Source organism: Arachis stenosperma, chromosome 2 (genome assembly GCF_014773155.1).
Source record: "Arachis stenosperma cultivar V10309 chromosome 2, arast.V10309.gnm1.PFL2, whole genome shotgun sequence".
NCBI lineage: Eukaryota > Viridiplantae > Streptophyta > Magnoliopsida > Fabales > Fabaceae > Arachis > Arachis stenosperma.
This window is the reverse complement of record NC_080378.1, coordinates 22,355,243-22,378,903: the sequence shown is the minus strand read 5'-3', so window position 1 is coordinate 22,378,903 and position 23,661 is coordinate 22,355,243. Positions and strand designations below refer to the sequence as shown.

Sequence of the window (23,661 nt, the reverse complement as noted above, 5' to 3'; positions counted from 1 at the left end):
CCCCATCAAGTTGGGGAACTACTCACTCATTGAGAATGTAAAATTTATAACATATGAAAAGGAATTAAAGAGAGACATTGTAAATAAAATCAAAATAAACAAATAAAAATAGAAGTAATCCTTGTATTAAATAAATCATAATAATGTTCCAATGGTAAAATTAACAAAGCAAAGAACATGGAAGAGTAAAGCCAAGTAAAGAGAACAAACTAGAATGACGAAATCTTGATGAGGTAATAACTTTTCTCAATATCCCAATGCAAAAAGTGAGAGAAAAATAAATCCTAAAATTATCAATGTGTAGAGAGAAAAACCTAGAGGAGGAGTAAAAACTAGATCTAAAACTAAAACTGTGTAGAATGAATGTTGTCTCTGGTTTCTGCATGTTCTCTGGTTCTAGTATGCTGTTCTGGGCCGAGAACTGGGTCAAAATAGGGCCCAAAAGCGCCCCCAGTAGAATTTGCAGATTCTGCAGATCGCGCACGTCACGCGAACGCGTGAGCCATGCGGACGCGTCATTCGCGTTTTTCTCTGCCACGCGTTCGCGTCGTCCACGCCTCCGCGTCATTTGTGCTTTTCCATTCTACGCGGTCGCGTGAGCCATGCGGCCGCGTCACTGCGATTTCTCCTCTTTCGCGCGAATGCGTGCGCCATGCGACCGCTGATGAGCGGATAATTTGTACGCTTTTTGGCATTGTTTTTAGTATGTTTTTTAGTATATTTAGTTGAGTTTTTAGTATATTTTTATTAGTTTTTAGTTAAAATTTACTTTTCTGGACTTTACTATGAGTTTGTGTGTTTTTCTGTGATTTTAGGGATTTTCTGGCTGAAATTGAGGGACCTGAGCAAAAATCTGATTCAGAGACTGAAAAGGACTGCAGATGCTGTTGGATTCTGACCTCCCTGCACTCGAAGTGGATTTTCTGGAGCTACAGAAGCCCAATTGGCGCGCTCTTAACGGCGTTGGAAAGTAGACATCCTGGGCTTTCCAGCAATATATGATAGTCCATACTTTGCTCAAGATTTGATGGCCCAAACCGGCGTTCAAAGTCACCTTCAGAATTCTCAGCGTTAAACGCTGGAACTGGTACCAAAATGGGAGTTAAACGCCCAAACTGGCACAAAAGCTGGCGTTTAACTCCAAGAAGAGTCTCTACACGAAAATGCTTCAATGCTCAGCCCAAGCACACACCAAGTGGGCCCGGAAGTGGATTTTTATGTCATTTACTCATCTTTGTAATTCTTAAGCTACTAGTTTCCTATAAATAGGACCTTTGACTATTGTATTCTCATCTTTTGATCACTTTAGATCTCTAGATCATCTTTGGACATCTAGTTCTTAGATCATTTGGGGGGCTGGCCTCACGGCCATGCCTAGACCTTGTTCTTATGTATTTTCAACGGTGGAGTTTCTACACACCATAGATTAAGGTGTGGAGCTCTGCTGTACCTCGAGTATTAATGCAATTACTATTGTTCTTCTATTTAATTCCGCTTGTTCTTGTTCCAAGATATCACTTGTTCTTCAACTTGATGAATGTGATGATCCGTGACACTCATCATCATTCTCACCTATGAACGTGTGCCTGACAACCACCTCCGTTCTACCTTAGATTGGGTGAATATCTCTTGGATTCCTGATACACGACGCATGGTTGATCGCCTGACAACCGAGCGCTCGCTTGACAACCAAGCCAGCCATTCCGTGATATCAGAGTCTTCGTGGTATAGGCTAGAACTGATGGCGGCATTCAAGAGAATCCGGAAGGTCTAACCTTGTCTGTGGTATTCTGAGTAGGATTCAATGATTGAATGACTGTGACGTGCTTCAAACTCCTGAGGGCGGGGCGTTAGTGACAGACGCAAAAGAATCACTGGATTCTATTCTGGCCTGATTGAGAACCGACAGATGGATAGCCGTGCCGTGACAGGGTGCGTTGAACATTTCCACTGAGAGGATGGGAGGTAGCCACTGACAACGGTGAAACCCTTGCATAAGCTTGCCATGGAAAGGAGTAAGAAGGATTGGATGAAGACAGTAGGAAAGTAGAGAGACGGAAGGGACAGAGCATCTCCATTCGCTTATCTGAAATTCTCACCAATGGAATACATAAGTATCTCTATCTTTATCTTTATGTTTTATTCATCATCTATACCCATTTGAGTCTGCCTGACTAAGATTTACAAGGTGACCATAGCTTGCTTCATACCAACAATCTCCGTGGGATCGACCCTTACTCGCGTAAGGTTTATTACTTGGACGACCCAGTGCACTTGCTGGTTAGTTGTGCGAAGTTGTAGTGATCACAATTTCGTGCACCAAGTTTTTGGCGCCGTTGCCGGGGATTGTTCGAGTATGGACAACTGACGGTTCATCTTGTTGCTTAGATTAGGTATTTTTCAGAGTTCTTAAGAATGAATTCTAGTGTTTCAAGGTGATGTTCTTATCATCACCAAAGCTGATTGATTATCATCAATTTAGCTCTTGAATGCAATGTCCTGCTGAAGCTTGGCTATTCATGTCTAATCCCTTTAGACTGAAGCTTTAAACTAACATTGCATGATTCCTGGAATTCTCATTAAGAATTTTGATACCTTTATTTTCTTTTTCACTTAATTTTCGAAAAATCCAAAAAAAATTACAAAATAAAAAAAAAAACCAAAAATATTTTATGTTTCTTGTTTAAGTCTAATGTCTCATTTTAAGTTTGGTGTCTTGCATGCATTGTTTATTTGATCTTGGTTCTATTTTCAAGTCAATAGTACAGGGAACTGAATATTCAGTACATGCAGCAGAGAAATTATACAGAAAAAGCTGGGCGTTCAAAATGCCCAGTGAAGAAGGACAGACTGGCGTTTAAACGCCAGCCAGGGTGCCTGGTTGGGCGTTTAACGCCCAAAAAGGTAGTGCATTGGGCGTTAAACGCCAGAATGTGCACCATTCTGGGCGTTTAACGCCAGGATGGCACAAGAGGGAAGATTTTGTTTTTAATGCAAATTTTTTTCAAGTTTTCAAAGTTTTTCAAAATCAAATCTTTTTCAAATCATATCTTTTCAATCAAATCTTTTTCAAAATCAATTTCTTTCCTTTTTCAAAGATACTTGCTAACAATTAATGATTTGATTGAACAATTCAAGTATATTGCCTTTTCTGTTGAGAAAGGTTTAATGTTTGAATCATATCTTTTCTTGTTAGCCAAGTCATTAATTTTTAAAATCATATCTTTTTAAAAACCATAACTTTTCAAATCACATCTTTTTCAAAATAGTTTTCAATCATATCTTTTTAAATTCTAATTTCAAAATCTTTTTCAAAAATTACTTGATTTCTTTCCCACTCTTGGTTTTCGAAAATCAATTAAAGTTTTTCAAAATATTTTCAAAATCTTTCACTTAATTTTCGAAAATTTCTTCCTCTCTTCTCACATCCTTCTATTTATGGAGTACCACTCCTCCTCAATGCACAATTCGAACTCTATCTGATTAAGTTCGAATTCTTCTACCTCTTCCTTCTAATTTTCTCCTTCTCTGACACCTCAAGGAATCTCTATACTGTGACATAGAGGATTCCATATTTTCTTGTTCTCTTCTCTTTCATATGAGCAGGAACAAAGACAAAGGCATTATTGTTGAAGCTGACCCTGAACCTGAAAGGACATTGAAGCGAAAGCTAAGAGAAGCTAAAGCACAACTCTCTGTAGAGGACCTAACAGAAATCTTCAAAGAAGAAGACATGGCAGCCGAAAACAACAACAATGCAAACAATGCAAGGAAGGTGCTGGGTGACTTTACTGCACCTACTCCCGACTTCTATGGGAGAAACATCTCTATCCCTGCCATTGGAGCAAACAACTTTGAGCTTAAGCCTCAATTAGTTTCTCTAATGCAACAGAATTGCAAGTTCCATGGACTTCCATTGGAAGATCCTCATCAGTTCTTAGCTGAATTCTTGCAAATCTGTGACACTGTCAAGACTAATGGGGTTGACCCTGAGGTCTACAGACTTATGCTATTCCCTTTTACTGTAAGAGACAGAGCTAGAATATGGTTGGACTTACAACCTAAAGACAGCCTGAACTCTTGGGAAAAGCTAGTCAATGCCTTCTTGGCAAAGTTCTTTCCACCTCAAAAATTGAGTAAGCTTAGAGTGGAAGTCCAAACCTTCAGACAGAAGGAAGGTGAATCCCTCTATGAAGCTTGGGAAAGATACAAACAATTGATCAGAAAATGTCCTTCTGACATGCTTTCTGAATGGAGCATCATAGGTATTTTCTATGATGGTCTGTCTGAACTATCCAAGATGTCTTTGGATAGCTCTGCTGGAGGATCTCTTCATCTGAAGAAGACGCCTGCAGAAGCTCAAGAACTAATTGAAATGGTTGCAAATAACCAATTCATATACACTTCTGAAAGGAATCCTGTGAACAATGGGACTAATCAGAAGAAAGGAGTTCTTGAGATTGATACTCTGAATGCCATTCTGACTCAGAACAAAATATTGACTCAGCAAGTCAATTTGATTTCTCAAAGTCTGTCTGGAATGCAAAATGCACCAAGCAGTACTAAGGATGCTTCATCTGAAGAAGAAGCTTATGATCCTGAGAACCCTTCAATGGAAGAGGTGAATTACATGGGAGAACCCTATGGAAACACCTATAATTCTTCATGGAGAAATCATCCAAATTTCTCATGGAAGGATCAACAGAGACCTCAACAGGGTTTCAACAACAATAATGGTGGAAGAAACAGGTTTAGCAATGGCAAGCCTTTTCCATCATCTTCTCAGCAATAGATAGAGAATTCTAAGCAGAGCCACTCTGACTTAGCAACCATGGTCTCTGATCTAATCAAAACCACTCAAAGTTTCATGACTGAAACAAGGTCCTCCATTAGGAATTTGGAGGCACAAGTGGGACAACTGAGCAAGAAAATTACTGAACTCCCTCCTAGTACTCTTCCAAGCAATACAGAAGAAAATCCAAAAGGAGAGTGCAAGGCCATCAACATGGCCGAATTTGGAGAGGAAGGAGAGGCAGTGAACGCCACTGAGAAAGACCTCAATAGGCGTCCACTTGCCTCCAATGAGTTCCCTAATGAGGAACCATGGGAATCTGAGGATCACACTGAGACCATAGAGATTCCATTTGATTTACTTCTGCCATTCATGAGCTCTGATGAGTATTCTTCCTCTGAAGAGGATGAGTATGTCACTGAAGAGCAAGTTGCTAAATACCTTGGAGCAATCATGAAGCTAAATGACAAGTTATTTGGTAATGAGACTTGGGAGAACGAACCTCCTTTGCTCACCAAAGAACTGGATGACTTGTCTAGGCAGAAATTACCTCAAAAGAGACAAGATCCTGGGAAGTTTTCACTACCTTGTACCATAGGCACCATGACCTTCAAGAAGGCTCTGTGTGACTTAGGGTCAAGTGTAAACCTCATGCCTCTCTCTGTAATGGAGAAGCTAGGGATCTTTGAGGTACAAGCTGCAAGAATCTCACTAGAGATGGCAGACAATTCAAGAAAACAAGCTTATGGACTTGTAGAGGATGTTTTGGTGAAGATTGAAGACCATTACATCCCTGCTGATTTTATAGTCCTAGAGACTGGGAAGTGCATGGATGAATCCATCATCCTTGGCAGACCCTTCCTAGCCACAGCAAAGGCTGTGATTGATGTTGATAGAGGTGAACTGATCATCCAAGTGAATGAAGAATCCTTTGTGTTTAAGGCTCAAGGATATCCCTCTGTCACCATGGAGAAGAAGCATGAAGAGCTTCTCTCAAAACAGAGCCAAACAGAGCCCCCACAGTCAAACTCTAAGTTTGGTGTTGGGAGGCCACAACCAAACTCTAAGTTTGGTGTTGAACCCCCACATTCAAACTCTAAGTTTGGTGTTGGGAGGTTCCAACATTGCTCTGAGCATTTGTGAGGCTCCATGAGAGCCCTCTGTCAAGCTACTGTTCTTCTATTCAATTCTGCTTGTTCTTGTTCCAAGATATCACTTGTTCTTCAACTTGATGAATGTGATGATCCGTGACACTCATCATCATTCTCACCTATGAACGTGTGCCTGACAACCACCTCCGTTCTACCTTAGATTGGGTGAATATCTCTTGGATTCCTGATACACGACGCATGGTTGATCGCCTGACAACCGAGCGCTCGCCTGACAACCAAGCCAGCCATTCCGTGAGATCAGAGTCTTCGTGGTATAGGCTAGAACTGATGGCGGCATTCAAGAGAATCCGGAAGGTCTAACCTTGTCTGTGGTATTCTGAGTAGGATTCAATGATTGAATGACTGTGACGTGCTTCAAACTCCTGAGGGCGGGGCGTTAGTGACAGACGCAAAAGAATCACTGGATTCTATTCCGGCCTGATTGAGAACCGACAGATGGATAGCCGTGCCGTGACAGGGTGCGTTGAACATTTCCACTGAGAGGATGGGAGGTAGCCACTGACAACGGTGAAACCCTTGCATAAGCTTACCATGGAAAGGAGTAAGAGGGATTGGATGAAGACAGTAGGAAAGTAGAGAGATGGAAGGGACAGAGCATCTCCATTCGCTTATCTGAAATTCTCACCAATGGAATACATAAGTATCTCTATCTTTTACTTTATGTTTTATTCATCATCTATACCCATTTGAGTCTGCCTGACTAAGATTTACAAGGTGACCATAGCTTGCTTCATACCAACAATCTCCGTGGGATCGACCCTTACTCGCGTAAGGTTTATTACATGGACGACCCAGTGCACTTGCTGGTTAGTTGTGCGAAGTTGTAGTGATCACAATTTCGTGCACCAACCGCGTTACTTCTCGCTGGTTATCTCCTCAATTTCTTGTGTTCCTTCCATTTTTGCTAGCTTCCTTTCCAATCTCCTACTCATCCATGCCCTATAAAGCCTGAAACACTTAGGTAGTGTTTGTTTTCAGAGACTGAGACAGAGACTGAAAGACTGAGACTTAGTATTGTGTTTGTTAGTTCAGAGACTGGTACTAAAATTTCTGTCTCTGTCTCTAAAATTTCAGTATTTCAGTACCTCCAAAAAGTAGGGACACAGGGGACTGAAATTTTTAAAGATGGAGACTGAAACTTTAATAACATTTTATACCTAAAATACTTTTATTTCAATTAATTAATTCCAATTTTATCCTTTGTGCAAATTAAATTAGAGTTTCATTCTTGTTTCAACTCCTGTCTCCCATTTTGCACCAAACAGAATACTGAGATTTATTTCAATCTTGTCTCTTAGTCTCTGTCTTTCAGTCTCAATCTTTCTGTCTCTGTCTCTCCACCAAACGCTACCTTAACACACAGATCACAACATCGAATGGGATAAAGGAGAACTAAAATGCATAATAAGAAAAGTCTCTAGGAAGCAGTTTTCAACCATGTAATAATTTCAGGAAGGAAATATAATTGCATGCTAAATTAATGAATAAGTGGGTAAGGATCATGATAAAACCACATAATTAAACACAATATAAACCATAAAATAGTGGTTTACCAACCTCCCCACACTTAGACATTAGCATGTCCTCATGCTTAATTGAAGGAGATAAGATAAATAAGTATGAACATGTAGAAACTCGTGCAATACAATGCAACCTATATATATGAATGCAACTATATGATTCTTGCCCACTTGATCAAAAGTAAATAAGCTCTTCAAAACAATTACAAATCAAATTCCACTAATTCTATCATTATACAGTAAGACAGATAAAAGTGCAAGAAGATAGCTCATGAAAGCAGGGAACATGGAAATTCAAGCATTGAACCCTCACTGATGATGTATGTATGCTCTAATCTCTCTAGTGTGTAGGGTAATCACTCTATCCTTCTCTAATCATGCTCTCTAACTTTTGTTTTCTCCTACCTATAAACAACAGTTAATATGCCAATGCAGACATCATGAGGTATTTTCAAGGTTGTAATGGGGCCAAGGTAAGGGTAGGGATACATATATGGTTAAGTAAGCTTATAAATTGAATCTTTAATTAACCCAGCTTTAACCCAACCTATATATTTTATATAACTTTAGAATTCATACCTAGCTACCCAGAATTCCCTTTTACATTCCATACTCATGTATCAATTTTATCATATGTGCATTGATCTTTGAATTTTTAATTTAACATTGGGGTAATTTTGCCCCCTTATTTATTTATTGATTTTTTTATAGACATAAAAATAAACATGGCTTATCAATGCACATAGATTTTTAATTCTTATAGTTTTACATGAGTAGGTATCCAAATTCTCATTGTATTATCATGACACATTGATGAGCGGATAATTTGTACGCTTTTTGGCATTATTTTTAGTATGTTTTTAGTATCTTTTAGTTAGTTTTTAGTATATTTTTATTAGTTTTTAGTTAAAATTCACTTTTCTGGACTTTACTATGAGTTTGTGTGTTTTTCTGTAATTTCAGGTATTTTCTGACTGAAATTGAAGGTTCTGAGCAAAAATCTGATTCAGAGACTGAAAAGGACTGCAGATGCTGTTGGATTCTGACCTCCCTGCACTCAAAGTGGATTTTCTGGAGCTACAAAAGCCCAATTGGGGCGCTCTCAACGGCATTGGAAAGTAGACATCCTGGGCTTTCCAGCAATATATGATAGTCCATACTTTGCCCAAGATTTGATGGCCCAAACCTGCGTAGCAATTCGGCCTCAGAAATTCTAGTGTTTAACGCTGGAACTGGCATAAAACTTGGAGTTAAACGCCCAAACTGGCATGAAAGCTGGCGTTTAACTCCAGAAAAGGTCTCTACACGAAAATGCTTCATTGCTCAGCCCAAGCACACACCAAGTGGGCCCGGAGTGGATTTTTCTGTCATTTACTCATTTCTGTACACTCTAGGATTACTAGTTTACTATTAATAGGATCTTTTGACATTGTATCAAGTACCTCATGACATTTTTACACGTTTCTTTGTGTACATTCCACGGCATGAGTCTCTAAACCCCATGGTTGGAGGTGAGGAGCTCTGCTGTGTCTTGATGGATTAATGCAATTACTACTGTTTCTTATTCAATCATGCTTGCTTCCATTCTAAGATATCACTTGTTCTTAACCCGGATGAATGTGATGATCCGTGACACTCATCATATTCTCAACTATGAACGTGTGCCTGACAACCACCTCCGTTCTACCTTAGATTGAGTAGATATCTCTTGGATTCCTTAACCAGAATCTTCGTGGTATAAGCTAGAACTGATGGCGGCATTCAAGAGAATCCGGAAGGTCTAAACCTTGTCTGTGGTATTCTGAGTAGGATTCAATGATTGGATGACTGTGATGTGCTTCAAACTCCTGAAGGCGGGGCGTTAGTGACAGACGCAAAAGAATCACTGGATTCTATTCCGGCCTGATTGAGAACCGACAGATGGATAGCCGTACCGTGACAGGGTGCGTTGAACATTTCCAATGAGAGGATGGGAGGTAGCCATTGACAACGGTGAAACCCTACATACAGCTTGCCATGGAAGGAGCCTTGCGTGTTTGATGAAGAAGACAGTAGGAAAGCAGAGATTCAGAAGATGGAGCATCTCCAAAACCTCAACCTATTCTCCATTACTGCTGAATAAGTACTGATTTCATGTTCTTTTGCTTTTTACAATCAATCCTGATAATTTCTGATATCCTGACTAAGATTTACAAGATAACCATAGCTTGCTTCAAGCCGACAATCTCCGTGGGATCGACCCTTGCTCACGCAAGGTATTACTTGGATGACCCAGTGCACTTGCTGGTTAGTTGTTCGGGATTGCAAAAGTGTGATTGCAATTTCGTGCACCAAGTTTTTGGCGCCGTTGCCGGGGATTGTTCGAGTTTGGACAACTGACGGCTTATCTTGTTGCTTAGATTAGAACTGTTTTATTTTTGTTGGTTTAGAGTCTTTTAGTTGAGTCTAGTTTCATATTTTAAGTTTGGTGTCAATTGCATGCTTTTGCTTTTCTTTTAATTTTCGATTTTGCATGTTCTTAGTCCCTTTTTGATTCATAAAAATTCTAAGTTTGGTGTCCTCTTTGTGTTTTCCTTTAAAATTTTCGAAAATTAGTGTTTGATTTTCTAAAAATTTTAAGTTTGGTGTCTTTTTGTTGTTTTTCTCTTTCCTATTTTCAAAAATCAAATCTTTTTCATAAAAATTTTTAATCATATCTTTTTAATTGCTGTTTTCAAAATCTTTTTTATTAACTAATTGATTCAGTTCTCAATTTGCTTTGATCTTATTTTCTTTTTGATTTTCGAATTTTTATTTTAATCTTCTTTTGTTTTATTTTAATTTTTTTCGTTAATTTAAAAAAAAAAACAAAATTTATCTATTTGCAATCATTATCATTTCCCTTTTGTCCATTATGGACCTAAGAGGGATTGATCAGTCCAAAAGGACTCTGGGGTCATATGCTAACCCCATTACAGCTGCATATGGGAGTAGCATCTGTACACCTCCCATCAAAGCAAGTAGCTTTGAGCTAAATCCTCAACTCATTATCATAGTGCAGCAAAATTGCCAGTATTTCGGTCTTCCACAGGAAGAACCTACTGAGTTTCTGGCACAGTTCTTACAAATTGCTGACACAGTACATGATAAAGAGGTAGATCAGGATGTCTACAGACTATTACTGTTCCCATTTGCTGTAAAGGATCAAGCTAAAAGGTGGTTGAATAACCAGCCTACAGCAAGCATAAAGACATGGAAACAATTGTCAGACAAATTCCTGAATCATTTTTACCCTCCAAAGAGGATGACACAGCTAAGGCTGGACATCCAAGGCTTTAAACAAGAGGATAATGAATCCCTTTATAATGCCTGGGAGAGGTATAGAGGTATGCTTAGAAAATGCCCCTCTGAAATGTTTTCAGAGTGGGTACAGTTAGACATCTTCTACTATGGGCTCACAGAAAAAGCTCAGATGTCTTTAGACCACTCAGCTGGTGGATCTATACACATGAGGAAGACAATTGAAGAAGCTCAAGAGCTTATAGACACTGTTGCTAGAAACCAATACTTATACTCTAGCAATGAGTTCGTTCCAAAAGAGGAGGTCATGGCATTAGTCACTGATCCTAATCCTCAAGAACAGATGAATGAGCTTAATCAACAATTGCTCCTGATGACTGAACAGTTAGCAGAATTTAAAGAAATGCTCCATGATACTAAGGTTGCTAACAAGAGCATAGAACTGCAGTTGAAACAAGCAAAACAACAAATATCTAAACAGATAACAGAGGAATGTCAAGCAGTTCAACTGAGGAGTGGGAAGACACTGAATACTACTGCTCAAGGGAGCAAAAAGCCAAACAAAGAACAATTGACAGAGAACAACTAAACCACTGTTCAAAATCCCTCTGAGGACAGTAAGAGCCCAGAGAGGAATGCTATTGGCGTTCAAACGCCAGAAAGGGAAGGAAAGCTGGCGTTAAACGCCCATTCCTTGCCCAGTTCTGGCGTTCAAACGCCAGAAAAGGAGGAAAAGTTGGCGTTAAACGCCCATTTTCCACCCAATCCTGGCGTTCAAACGCCAAGGGAGGATCAGACACCTGAGAGTGCTGATAATAATCCCTCTAACAAGGCTTCTTCAACCACTTCTGTAAGGAATAAACCTGCAGCATCAAGGGTTGAAGAATATCAAGCCAAGATGCCTTATCCTCAGAAACTCCGCAAGGCGGAACAGGATAAGCAATTTGCCCGCTTTGCAGACTATCTAAGGACTCTTGAAATAAAGATTCTGTTTGCAGAGGCACTTGAGCAAATACCTTCTTATGCTAAATTCATGAAAGAGATCTTAAGTCATAAGAAGGATTGGAGAGAAACTGAAAAAGTGTTTCTCACTGAAGAATGCAGTGCAGTCATTCTGAAAAGCTTACCAGAAAAGTTTCAAGATCCTGGAAGCTTTATGATACCATGCACATTAGAAGGTGCTTGCACCAAGACAGCTCTATGTGATCTTGGAGCAAGCATCAATCTAATACCTGCATCCACTATCAGAAAGCTTGGGTTGGCTGGAGAAGTCAAACCAACCAGGATATGCCTCCAACTTGCTGATGGCTCCATTAAACACCCATCAGGCATAATAGAGGACATGATTGTCAAGGTTGGGCCCTTTGCCTTTCCAACTGACTTTGTGGTGCTGGAAATGGAGGAGCACAAGAGTGCAACTCTCATTCTAGGAAGACCTTTCCTAGCAACTGGACGAACTCTCATTGATGTACAAAGAGGGGAAGTAACCCTGAGAGTCAATGAGGAAGAGTTCAAGTTGAATGCTGTAAAAGCTATGCAGCATCCAGACACACCAGATGACTGCATGGGAGCTGACATTATTGACTCTCTGGTAGAAGAGATCAATATGGCTGAAAGCCTAAAATCAGAGCTTGAGAACATCTTCAAAGATGCTCAACCTGATCAAGAAGAACTAGAGGAAGCAAAGGAATTTTCGAAAATTCCTCAGGAGGAGGATAAACCTCCCAAACCTGAACTCAAACCTCTACCACCATCCCTGAAGTACGCATTTCTGGGAGGGGGTGACACTTTTCCAGTGATTATAAGCTCTGCTTTGAATCCACAGGAAGAGGAAGCACTGATTCAAGTGCTAAGGACACACAAGACAGCTCTTGGGTGGTCCATAAGTGATCTTAAGGGCATTAGCCCAGCTAGATGCATGCACAAGATCCTGTTGGAGGATAATGCCAAACCAGTGGTCCAACCACAGAGGAGGCTAAATCCAGCCATGAAGGAGGTGGTGCAGAAAGAGGTCACTAAATTACTAGAGGCTGGGATTATTTATCCTATTTCTGATAGCCCCTTGATGAGCCCTGTCCAAGTTGTCCCCAAAAAGGGAGGCGTGACAGTGGTTCATAATGAAAAAAATGAACTGGTTCCTACAAGAACAGTCACAGGGTGGCGCATTTGTATTGACTACAGAAGGCTCAATACAGCCACCAGAAAGGATCATTTTCCTTTACCATTCATAGACCAAATGCTAGAAAGACTAGCTGGCCATGATTACTATTGCTTTTTGGATGGCTATTCAGGCTACAACCAAATTGCAGTAGATCCTCAGGACCAAGAGAAAACAGCATTTACTTGCCCTTCTGGCGTGTTTGCCTACAGAAGGATGCCTTTTGGTCTGTGCAATGCACCTGCAACCTTTCAGAGGTGCATGCTCTCTATCTTCTCAGATATGGTAGAGAAATTTCTGGAAGTCTTCATGGACGACTTCTCAGTGTATGGAGACTCATTCAGCTCCTGTCTTAATCACCTAACACTTGTCTTGAAAAGGTGCCAAGAGACTAACCTGGTTTTAAACTGGGAGAAATGTCACTTTATGGTGACTGAAGGAATTGTCTTTGGGCACAAAATTTCAAGCAAGGGAATAGAGGTGGACAAGGCAAAGGTAGAGGTAATTGAAAAATTACCACCACCTGCCAATGTTAAGGCAATCAGAAGCTTTCTGGGGCATGCAGGATTCTACAGAAGGTTTATAAAGGATTTTTCAAAAATTGCAAAACCTTTAAGTAACCTGCTAGCTGCTGACACACCATTTGTGTTTGACACACAGTGTCTGCAGGCATTTGAGACCCTGAAAGCTAAGCTGGTCACAGCACCAGTCATCTCTGCACCAGATTGGACATTGCCATTTGAATTAATGTGTGATGCCAGTGATCATGCCATTGGTGCAGTGTTGGGACAGAGGCATAACAAACTTCTGCATGTCATTTATTATGCTAGTCGTGTTCTAAATGATGCACAGAAGAATTACACAACCACAGAAAAAGAATTACTTGCAGTGGTTTATGCCATTGACAAGTTTAGATCTTATATAGTGGGATCTAAAGTGATTGTGTACACTGACCATGCTGCTCTTAAATACTTACTCACAAAGCAGGATTCAAAACCCAGGCTTATCAGATGGGTGTTGCTTCTGCAAGAGTTTGATATAGAAATAAGAGACAGAAAAGGGACAGAAAACCAAGTAGCTGATCATCTGTCCCGAATAGAAGCAGTAGCTGGGGCGTCCCTCCCTTCTACTGAGATCTCTGAGACTTTTCCAGATGAGCAACTCTTTGCCATTCAGGAAGCTCCATGGTTTGCAGATATTGCAAACTATAAAGCTGTGAGGTTCATACCCAAGGAGTACAGCAGAGTGCAAAGAAAGAAATTAATTTCAGATGCCAAGTACTACCTCTGGGATGAACCATATCTCTTTAAGAGATGTGCTGACGAAGTGATCCGCAGATGTGTACCCAGAGAAGAAGCACGAAGGATCCTATGGCACTGCCATGGATCACAGTATGGAGGACATTTTGGAAGTGAGCGAACAGCCACTAAAGTTCTCCAGTGCAGCTTCTACTGGCCTACTCTCTATAAAGATTCCCGAGAGTTTGTGCGTAACTGTGACAGTTGCCAAAGAGCTGGTAACCTGCCTCACGGATATGCCATGCCTCAACATGGGATATTAGAGATAGAATTGTTTGATGTATGGGGAATTGACTTCATGGGGCCATTCCCACCATCATACTCAAACACTTATGGTGCGCGAAATTGTGAACTATACTTTTTCACAACTCTCATTATCCCTGGTAATGGCTCCAAAAACTTGGTGCGCTCAATACCATGGCATTACACAACTTCGCACAACTAACCAGCAAGTGCACTGGGTCGTCCAAGTAATAAACCTTACGTGAGTAAGGGTCGATCCCACGGAGATTGTTAGTATTGAAGCAAGCTATGGTCATCTTGTAAATCTTAGTCAGGCAAACTCAGATATATATGGTGATGAACGAAAATAACATAAAAGATAAAGATAGTGATACTTATGTAATTCATTGGTAGGAACTTCAGATAAGCGCATGAAGATGCCTTCCCTTCCGTCTCTCTGCTTTCCTACTGTCTTCATCCAACCCTTCTTACTCCTTTCCATGGCAAGCTCGTATAGGGTCTCACTGTTGTCAGCAGCTACCTCCCATCCTCGCAGTGAAAGCTAATGCACACACTCTGTCACAGTGCTGCCAATCACCGGTGTGGTTCCCTCCCCTACCGGAATAGAATAACTCTTTTGCGTCTGTCACTAACACCCAGTAGGTTACAGGTTTGAAGCACGTCACAGTCATTCAATCATTGAATCCTACTCAGAATACCACAGACAAGGTTAGACCTTCCGGATTCTCTTGAATGCTGCCATCAGTTCTTGCCTATACCACGAAGACTCTGATCTCACGGAATGGTTGGCTCGTTTGTCAGGCGAGCACTCGGTTGTCAGGCGATCAACCATGCATCGTGCAATCAGGAATCCAAGAGATATTCACCAAGCCTCAAATGCTTGTAGAACAAGAGTGGTTGTCAGTCACTTTGTTCATGAGTGAGAATGGTGATGGGCGTCAATCATCACCTTCATCATGTTGAAGAACAAGTGATATCTTGGAGAAAGAACAAGCGGAATTTGAATGAAAGAACAATAGTAATTGCATTAATACTCGAGGTACAGCAGAGCTCCACACCTTAATCTATGGTGTGTAGAAACTCCACCGTTGAAAATACATAAGCATAAGGTCTAGGCATGGCCGAATGGCCAGCCTCCCAATGATCTAAGAACTAAAATGTCCAAAGATGATCTAGAGATCTAAAAGTGATCAAAAGATTTCTATACAATAGTAAAAGGTCCTACTTATAAGAAACTAGTAGCCTAGGGTGTACAGAAATGAGTAAATGACATAAAAATCCTCTTCCGGGCCCACTTGGTGGTGCTTGGGCTGAGCAATGAAGCAATTTCGTGTAGAGACTCTTCTTGGAGTTAAACGCCAGCTTTGGTGCCAGTTTGGGCGTTTAACTCCCATTTGGGTGCCAGTTCCAGCGTTTAACGCTGGGATTCCTTGAGGTGACTTTGAACGCCGGTTTGGGCCATCAAATCTTGGGCAAAGTATGGACTATTATATATTTCTGGAAAGCCCAGGATGTCTACTTTCCAACGCCGTTGAGAGCGCGCCAATTGGGCTTCTGTAGCTCCAGAAAATCCGCTTCAAATGCAGGGAGGTCAGAATCCAACAGCATCTGCAGTCCTTTTTGGTCTCAGGATCAGAGTTTTGCTCAGGTCCCTCAATTTCAGCCAGAAAATACCTGAAATCACAGAAAAACACACAAACTCATAGTAAAGTCCAGAAAAGTGAATTTTAATTAAAAACTAATAAAAATATACTAAAAACTAACTATATCATATCAAAAACATACTAAAAACAATGCCAAAAAGTATACAAATTATCCGCTCATCACAACACCAAACTTAAATTGTTGCTTGTCCTCAAGCAACTGAAAATCAAATAAGATAAAAAAGAGGAGAATATGCAATGAATTCCAAAAACATCTGTGAAGATCAGTATTAATCAGATGAGCGGGGCTTTTAACTTTTTGCCTCCGAACAGTTTTGGCATCTCACTCTATCCTTTGAAATCCAGAATGGTTGGCTTCTTTAGGAACTTAGAATCCAGATAGTGTTAATGATTCTCTTAGTAAAGTATGATGATTCTTGAACATAGCTATTTATTGAGTCTTGGCTGTGGCCCAAAGCACTCTGTCTTCCAGTATTACTACCGGATACATACATGCCACAGACACATAATTGGGTGAACCTTTTCAGATTGTGACTCAGCTTTGCTAAAGTCCCCAATTAGAGGTGTCCAGGGTTCTTAAGCACACTCTTATTGCCTTGGATCACAACTCTTATTCCTTTCTCTTTTTCTTTCTTTTTTTTTTTCGTTTTTTTTTTCGGTTTTTTTTTGAAATGCTTTTTCTTGCTTCAAGAATCATTTTATTGATTTTTCAGATCCTCAGTAACATGTCTCCTTTTTCATCATTCTTTCAAGAGCCAACATTCATGAACCACAAATTCAAAAGACATATGCACTGTTCAAGCATACATTCAAAGAACAAAAGTGTTGCCACCACATCAAAATAATTAAACTATTATAAAATTCAGAATTCATGCAATTCTTTCCTTTTCAATTAAGCACGTTTTTATTCAAGAAAGGTGATGGATTCATAGGACATTCATAACTTTAAGGCATAGACACTAAGACACTAATGATCACAAAACACAAACATCGATAAACATAAAGCATAAAAATCGAAAAACAGAAGAATAAAGAACAAGGAAATCAAGGAACGGGTCCACCTTAGTGATGGCGGCTCTTTCTTGCTCTTGAAGATCCTATGGAGTGCTTGAGCTCCTCAATGTCTCTTCCTTGTCTTTGTTGCTCCTCCCTCATGATTCTTTGATCTTCTCTAATTTCATGAAGGATGATGGAGTGTTCTTGATGCTCCACCCTCACTTGTCCCATGTTGGAACTTAGTTCTCCTAGGGAGGTGTTTAGTTGCTCCCAATAGTTTTGTGGAGGAAAATTCATCCCTTGAGGAATCTCAGGGATCTCATGATGAGTGAGATCTCTTGTGTACTCCATCCTTTTCTTGGTGATGGGCTTGTCCTCATCAATGGGGGTATCTCCCTCTATGTCAACTCCAACTGAATAACAGAGGTGACAAATGAGATGAGGAAAGGCTAACCTTGCCAAGGTGGAGGTCTTGTCCGCCACCTTATAGAGTTCTTGGGCTATAACCTCATGAACCTCTATTTCTTCTCCAATCATGATACTATGGATCATGATGGCCCGGTCTATGGTAACTTCGGACCGGTTGCTAGTGGGGATGATTGAGCGTTGTATGAACTCTAACCATCCTCTAGCCACGGGCTTGAGGTCATGCCTTCTCAATTGGACCGGCTTTCCTCTTGAATCTTGCTTCCATTGTGCGCCCTCTTCACATATGACTGTGAGGACTTGGTCCAACCTTTGATCAAAGTTGACCCTTCTAGTGTAAGGATGCTCATCTCCTTGCATCATAGGCAAGTTGAACGCCACCCTCACACTCTCCGGACTAAAATCCAAGTATTTCCCCCGAACCATAGTGAGATAGTTCTTTGGATTCGGGTTCATACTTTGGTCATGGTTCTTTGTGATCCATGCATTGGCATAGAACTCTTGAACCATCAAGATTCCGACTTGTTGAATGGGGTTGGTGAGTACTTCCCAACCTCTTCTTCGGATCTCATGGCGGATCTCCGGATATTCACCCTTTTTGAGTGAAAAGGGGACCTCGGGGATCACCTTCTTCAAGGCCATAACTTCATAGAAGTGGTCTTGATGCACCCTTGAGAGGAATCTATCCATTTCCCATGACTCGGAGGTGGAAGCTTTTGCCTTCCCTTTCCTCTTTTTAGAGGTTTCTCCGGCCTTGGATGCCATAATGGTTATGAAAAAGCAACGCTTTTACCACACCAAACTTAAAATGTTTGCTCGTCCTCGAGCAAAAGAAGAAAGAAGAGAGTAGAAGAAGAAGAAATGAAGAAGAGGGAGATGGTGGTGTATTCGGCCAAGAAGGGGGAAGAAAGGGTGTTTAGGTTGTGTGAAAATGAAGAGTTGAAGAAGGGTATTTATAGGAGAGAGGGGGGTAAAGGTTCGGCCATTATGGGTGGGTTTGGGAGGGAAAGTGGTTTGAATTTGAAGGGTGAGGTTGGTGGGGTTTTATGAAGGATGGATGTGAGTGGTGAAGAGAAAGATGGGATTTGATAGGTGAGGGGTTTTTGGGGAAGAGGTGTTGAGGTGATTGGTGAATGGGGGAAGAAGAGAGAGAGTGATGGTAGGGTCCTGTGGGGTCCACAGATCCTGTAGTGTCAAGGAAAAGTCATCCCTGCACCAAATGTTGCTCAAAATCACGTTTTGAGCCATTTCTGGCATTAAACGCCGGGCTGGTGCCTATTCCTGGCGTTTAACGCCAGGTTCTTGCCCTTTACTGGCGTTTAACGCCAGTCTGGTGCCCCTTTCTGGCGTTAAACGCCCAGAATGGTGCCAGACTGGGCGTTAAACGCCCAACAGCTAGCATTACTGGCGTTTTAACGCCAGTTTCTTCTCCTCCAGGGTGTGCTGTTTTTCTTCCTGTTTTTCATTCTGTTTTTGCTTTTTTCATTGTTTTTGTGACTTCTTATGATCATCAACCTACAAAAAAGATAAAATAACAAAAGAAAATAATTAATTATAAAACATTGGGTTGCCTCCCAACAAGCGCTTCTTTAATGTCATTAGCTTGACAGAGGACTCTCATGGAGCCTCAGAAGTACTCAGAACCGTGTTGGAACCTCCCAACACCAAACTTAGAGTTTGAATGTGGGGTTTCAACACCAAACTTAGAGTTTGGTTGTAGCCTCCCAACACCAAACTTAGAGTTTGACTGTGGGGGCTCTGTTTGGCTCTGTTTTGAGAGGAGCTCTTCATGCTTCCTCTCCATGATGACAGAGGGATATCCTTGGGCCTTAAACACCAAGGATTTTCATTCACTTGAATGATTAACTCTCCTCTGTCAACATCAATCACAGCCTTTGCTGTGGCTAGGAAGGGTCTGCCAAGGATGATGGATTCATCCATGCACTTCCCAGTCTCTAGGACTATGAAATCAGTAGGAATGTACTGGTCTTCAACTTTAACCAGAACACCCTCTACAAGTCCATGGGCTTGTTTTCTTGAGTTGTCTGCCATCTCTAATGAGATTCTTGCAGCTTGCACCTCTAAGATTCCTAATTTCTCCATTACAGAGAGGGGCATGAGGTTCACACTTGACCCTAAGTCACACAAGGCCTTCTTGAAGGTCATGGTGCCTATGGTACAAGGTATAGAAAACTTCCCAGGATCCTGCCTCTTTTGAGGCAGTTTCTGCCTAGACAAGTCATCCAGTTCTTTGGTGAGCAAGGGAGGTTCATCCTCCCAAGTCTCATTTCCAAATAGCTTGTCATTTAGTTTCATGATTGCTCCAAGGTATTTAGCAACTTGCTCTTCAGTAACATACTCATCCTCTTCAGAGGAAGAATACTCATCAGAGCTCATGAATGGCAGAAGTAAGTCCAATGGAATCTCTATGGTCTCATTTTGAGCCTCAGATTCCCAAGGTTCCTCATTGAGGAACTCAGAGGAGAGTGGTGCACGCCCACTGGGGTCTTTCTCAGTGGCGTCTTCTTCCTCTCTTTCCTCTCCATATTCGGCCATGTTGATGGCCTTGCACTCTCCTTTTGGATTTTCTTCTGTATTACTTGGGAGAGTATTAGGAGGGAGTTCAGTAACTTTCTTGCTCAGCTGACCCACTTGTCCTTCCAAATTTCTGATGGAGGACCTTGTTTCATTCATGAAACTTTGAGTGGTCTTTATTAGATCAGAGACCATTGTTGCTAAGTCAGAAGTATTCTGCTTAGAACTCTCTGTCTGTTGCTGAGAAGATGATGGAAAAGGCTTGCCATTGCTAAACCTGTTTCTTCCACCATTATTGTTATTGAAACCTTGTTGAGGTCTCTCTTGATTCTTCCATGAGAGATTTGGGTGATTTCTCCATGAAGAATTGTAGGTATTTCCATAGGGTTCTCCTAGGTAATTCACCTCTTCCATGGAAGGGTTCTCAGGATCATAAGCTTCTTCCTCAGATGAAGCATCCTTAGTACTGTTTGGTGCATTTTGCATTCCAGACAGACTTTGAGAAATCAAATTGACTTGTTGAGTCAATATCTTATTCTGAGCCAATATGGCATTCAGAGTGTCAATCTCAAGAACTCCTCTCTTCTGACTAGTCCCATTGTTCACAGGATTCCTTTCAGAAGTGTACATGAATTGGTTATTTGCAACCATTTCAATCAATTCTTGAGCTTCTGCAGGCGTCTTCTTCAGATGAAGAGATCCTCCAGCAGAGCTATCCAAGGACATCTTAGATAGTTCAGAGAGACCATCATAGAAAATACCTATGATGCTCCATTCAGAAAGCATGTCTGAAGGACATCTTCTGATTAATTGTTTGTATCTTTCCCAAGCTTCATAGAGAGATTCTCCATCCTTCTGTCTGAAGGTTTGGACTTCCACTCTAAGCTTACTCCATCTTTGTGGTGGAAAGAACTTTGCCAAGAAGGCATTGACTAGCTTTTCCCAAGAGTCCAGGCTTTCTTTAGGTTGAGAATCCAACCATATTCTAGCTCTGTCTCTTACAGCAAAAGGGAATAGCATCAGTCTATAGACCTCAGGGTTAACCCCATTAGTCTTGACTGTGTCACAGATTTGCAAGAATTCAGCTAAAGACTGATGAGGATCTTCCATTGGAAGTCCATGGAACTTGCAATTCTGTTGCATTAGAGAAACTAATTGAGGCTTAAGCTCAAAGTTGTTTGCTCCAATGGCAGGGATAGAGATGCTTCTCCCATAGAAGTCAGGAGTAGGTGCAGTAAAGTCACCCAGCACCTTCCTTGCATTGTTGGCATTGTTGTTGTTTTCGGCTGCCATGGGTTCTTCTTCTTTGAAGAATTCGGTCAGGTCCTCTAAAGAGAGTTGTGCTTTGGCTTCTCTTAGCTTTCTCTTCAAGGTCCTTTCGGGTTCAGGATCAGCTTCAACAAGAATGCCTTTGTCTCTGCTCCTGCTCATATGAAAGAGAAGAGAAAAAGAAAATCTGGAATCCTCTATGTCACAGTATAGAGATTCCTTGAAATGTCAGAGGAAAAGAGAAATAGAAAGAAGAAGGGGAAGAAGAATTCGAACTTTAATTAGATAAGGTTCGAATTGTGCATTTAGAAGGAGTGGTACTCCATAAATAGAAGGATGTGAGAAGGAGGGAAGAGGATTTTCGAAAATTCAATTAAAATATTTTGAAAACATTTTGAAAATTTGATTGATAATTTTCGAAAATTGAAAGTGGAAGAGAAATCAAGTGATTTTTGAAAAAGATTTTGAAATTAGAAACTAAAAAGATTTGATTGAAAACTAATTTGAATAAGATATGATAAAAAAAATATGATTGAAAGGTTATTGTCTTAAAAAGATGTGATTGAGAAGATATGATTTGAAAACCATTTTAAAAGATATGTTTTGAAAATTATTTTAAAAGATTTGATTTGGAAAATTAGTGACTTGCCTAACAAGAAAAGATATGATTCAAACATAAAACCTTCCTTAACAGAAAAGGCAAAAAAATGTTCAATCAAATCATTAATTGTTAGTAAGTATCTTTGAAAGGAAAGAAATTAATTTTGAAAACATTTGAGTGAAAGGATTTGATTTGAAAAAGATTTGATTTTGAAAAACTTGAAAAAAATTGATTTGAAAACAAAATCTTCCCCCTAGCACCATCCTGGCGTTAAACGCCCAGAATGGTATACATTCTGGCGTTTAACGCCCAAAATGCTACCTTTTTGGGCGTTAAACGCCCAACCAGGTGCCCTGGCTGGCGTTTAAACGCCAGTCTGCCTTCTTCACTGGGCATTTTTGAATGCTCAGCTTTTTCTGTATAATTCCTCTGCAGTGTGTTCTGAATCTTCAATCCCTTGTATCATTGACTTGAAAAGACACAAATTAAAAATATTTTTGGATTTTTAATAATTAAAACGCAACAAGAATCAAATAACAATGCATGCAAGACACCAAACTTAGCAGTTTGTATACTACTGACACTAATGAACTGAAAATGCATATGAGACACACAAAATACTCAAGCCAAAAGAATTCAAAGATCAGAGTAAGAAATCATCAAGAATTACTTGAAGATCCTTAAGACACATGAATGAATGCATGCAATTGACACCAAACTTAAGATGAGACACTAGACTTAAGCAAGAAACATAACAAATCTTTTTTGTTTTTATGATTTTGTAAAATTTTTTTTTTGTGTTTTTCGAAAATTAAGTGGAGAAAGATATCAAAATTCTTAATGAGAATTCCAGGAATCAGTGCAATGCTAGTCTAAGACTCCGGTCCAGGAATTAGACATGGCTTCACAGCCAGCCAAGCTTCCAAAGAAAGCTTCGGTCCAAAACACTAGACATGACCAAAGGTCAGCCAAGCCTTAGCAAATCACTGCTCCAAAAGCAAGATTGATACGAAATCAACAAGCTCTTGTGGTGATAAGTTGAAACCTCGGTCCAATCAGATTAGACATGGCTTCTCAGCCAGCCAGATTTCAACAAATCATCATGAAACTCTAGAATTCATCTTCAAGAATTTCGAAAAAAAATACCTAATCTAAGCAACAAGATGAACCGTCAGTTGTCCAGCCTGAACAATCCCGGGCAATAACACCAAAAATTTGATGTTGTTGCCGGATCTTGGCACTGATGTTACCAAAGGCTTGCTCAAAACTAGAACAATCCCCGGCAACGGCGCCAAAAACTTGGTGCGCGAAATTGTGAACTATACTTTTTCACAACTCTCATAATCCCTGGTAATGGCTCCAAAAACTTGGTGCGCTCAATACCATGGCATTACACAACTTCGCACAACTAACCAGCAAGTGCACTGGGTCGTCCAAGTAATAAACCTTACGTGAGTAAGGGTCGATCCCACGGAGATTGTTAGTATTGAAGCAAGCTATGGTAATCTTGTAAATCTTAGTCAGGCAAACTCAGATATATATGGTGATGAACGAAAATAACATAAAAGATAAAGATAGTGATACTTATGTAATTCATTGGTAGGAACTTCAGATAAGCGCATGAAGATTCCTTCCCTTCCGTCTCTCTGCTTTCCTACTGTCTTCATCCAACCCTTCTTACTCCTTTCCATGGCAAGCTCGTATAGGG

The 23,661-nt window shown here is 40.5% G+C and overlaps 1 non-coding gene and 1 pseudogene across 1 annotated transcript; both read right to left on the bottom strand.

Moving 5' to 3' along the window:
* The window catches only part of LOC130962686 (uncharacterized), a 44,998-nt pseudogene that overhangs the window by 7,972 nt on the left and 13,365 nt on the right, over positions 1–23,661 (bottom strand).
* LOC130964989 (small nucleolar RNA R71) lies at positions 4,139–4,246 on the bottom strand. Its single transcript, XR_009081050.1, has one exon. It is a non-coding gene; the product is annotated as a small nucleolar RNA R71 (small nucleolar RNA).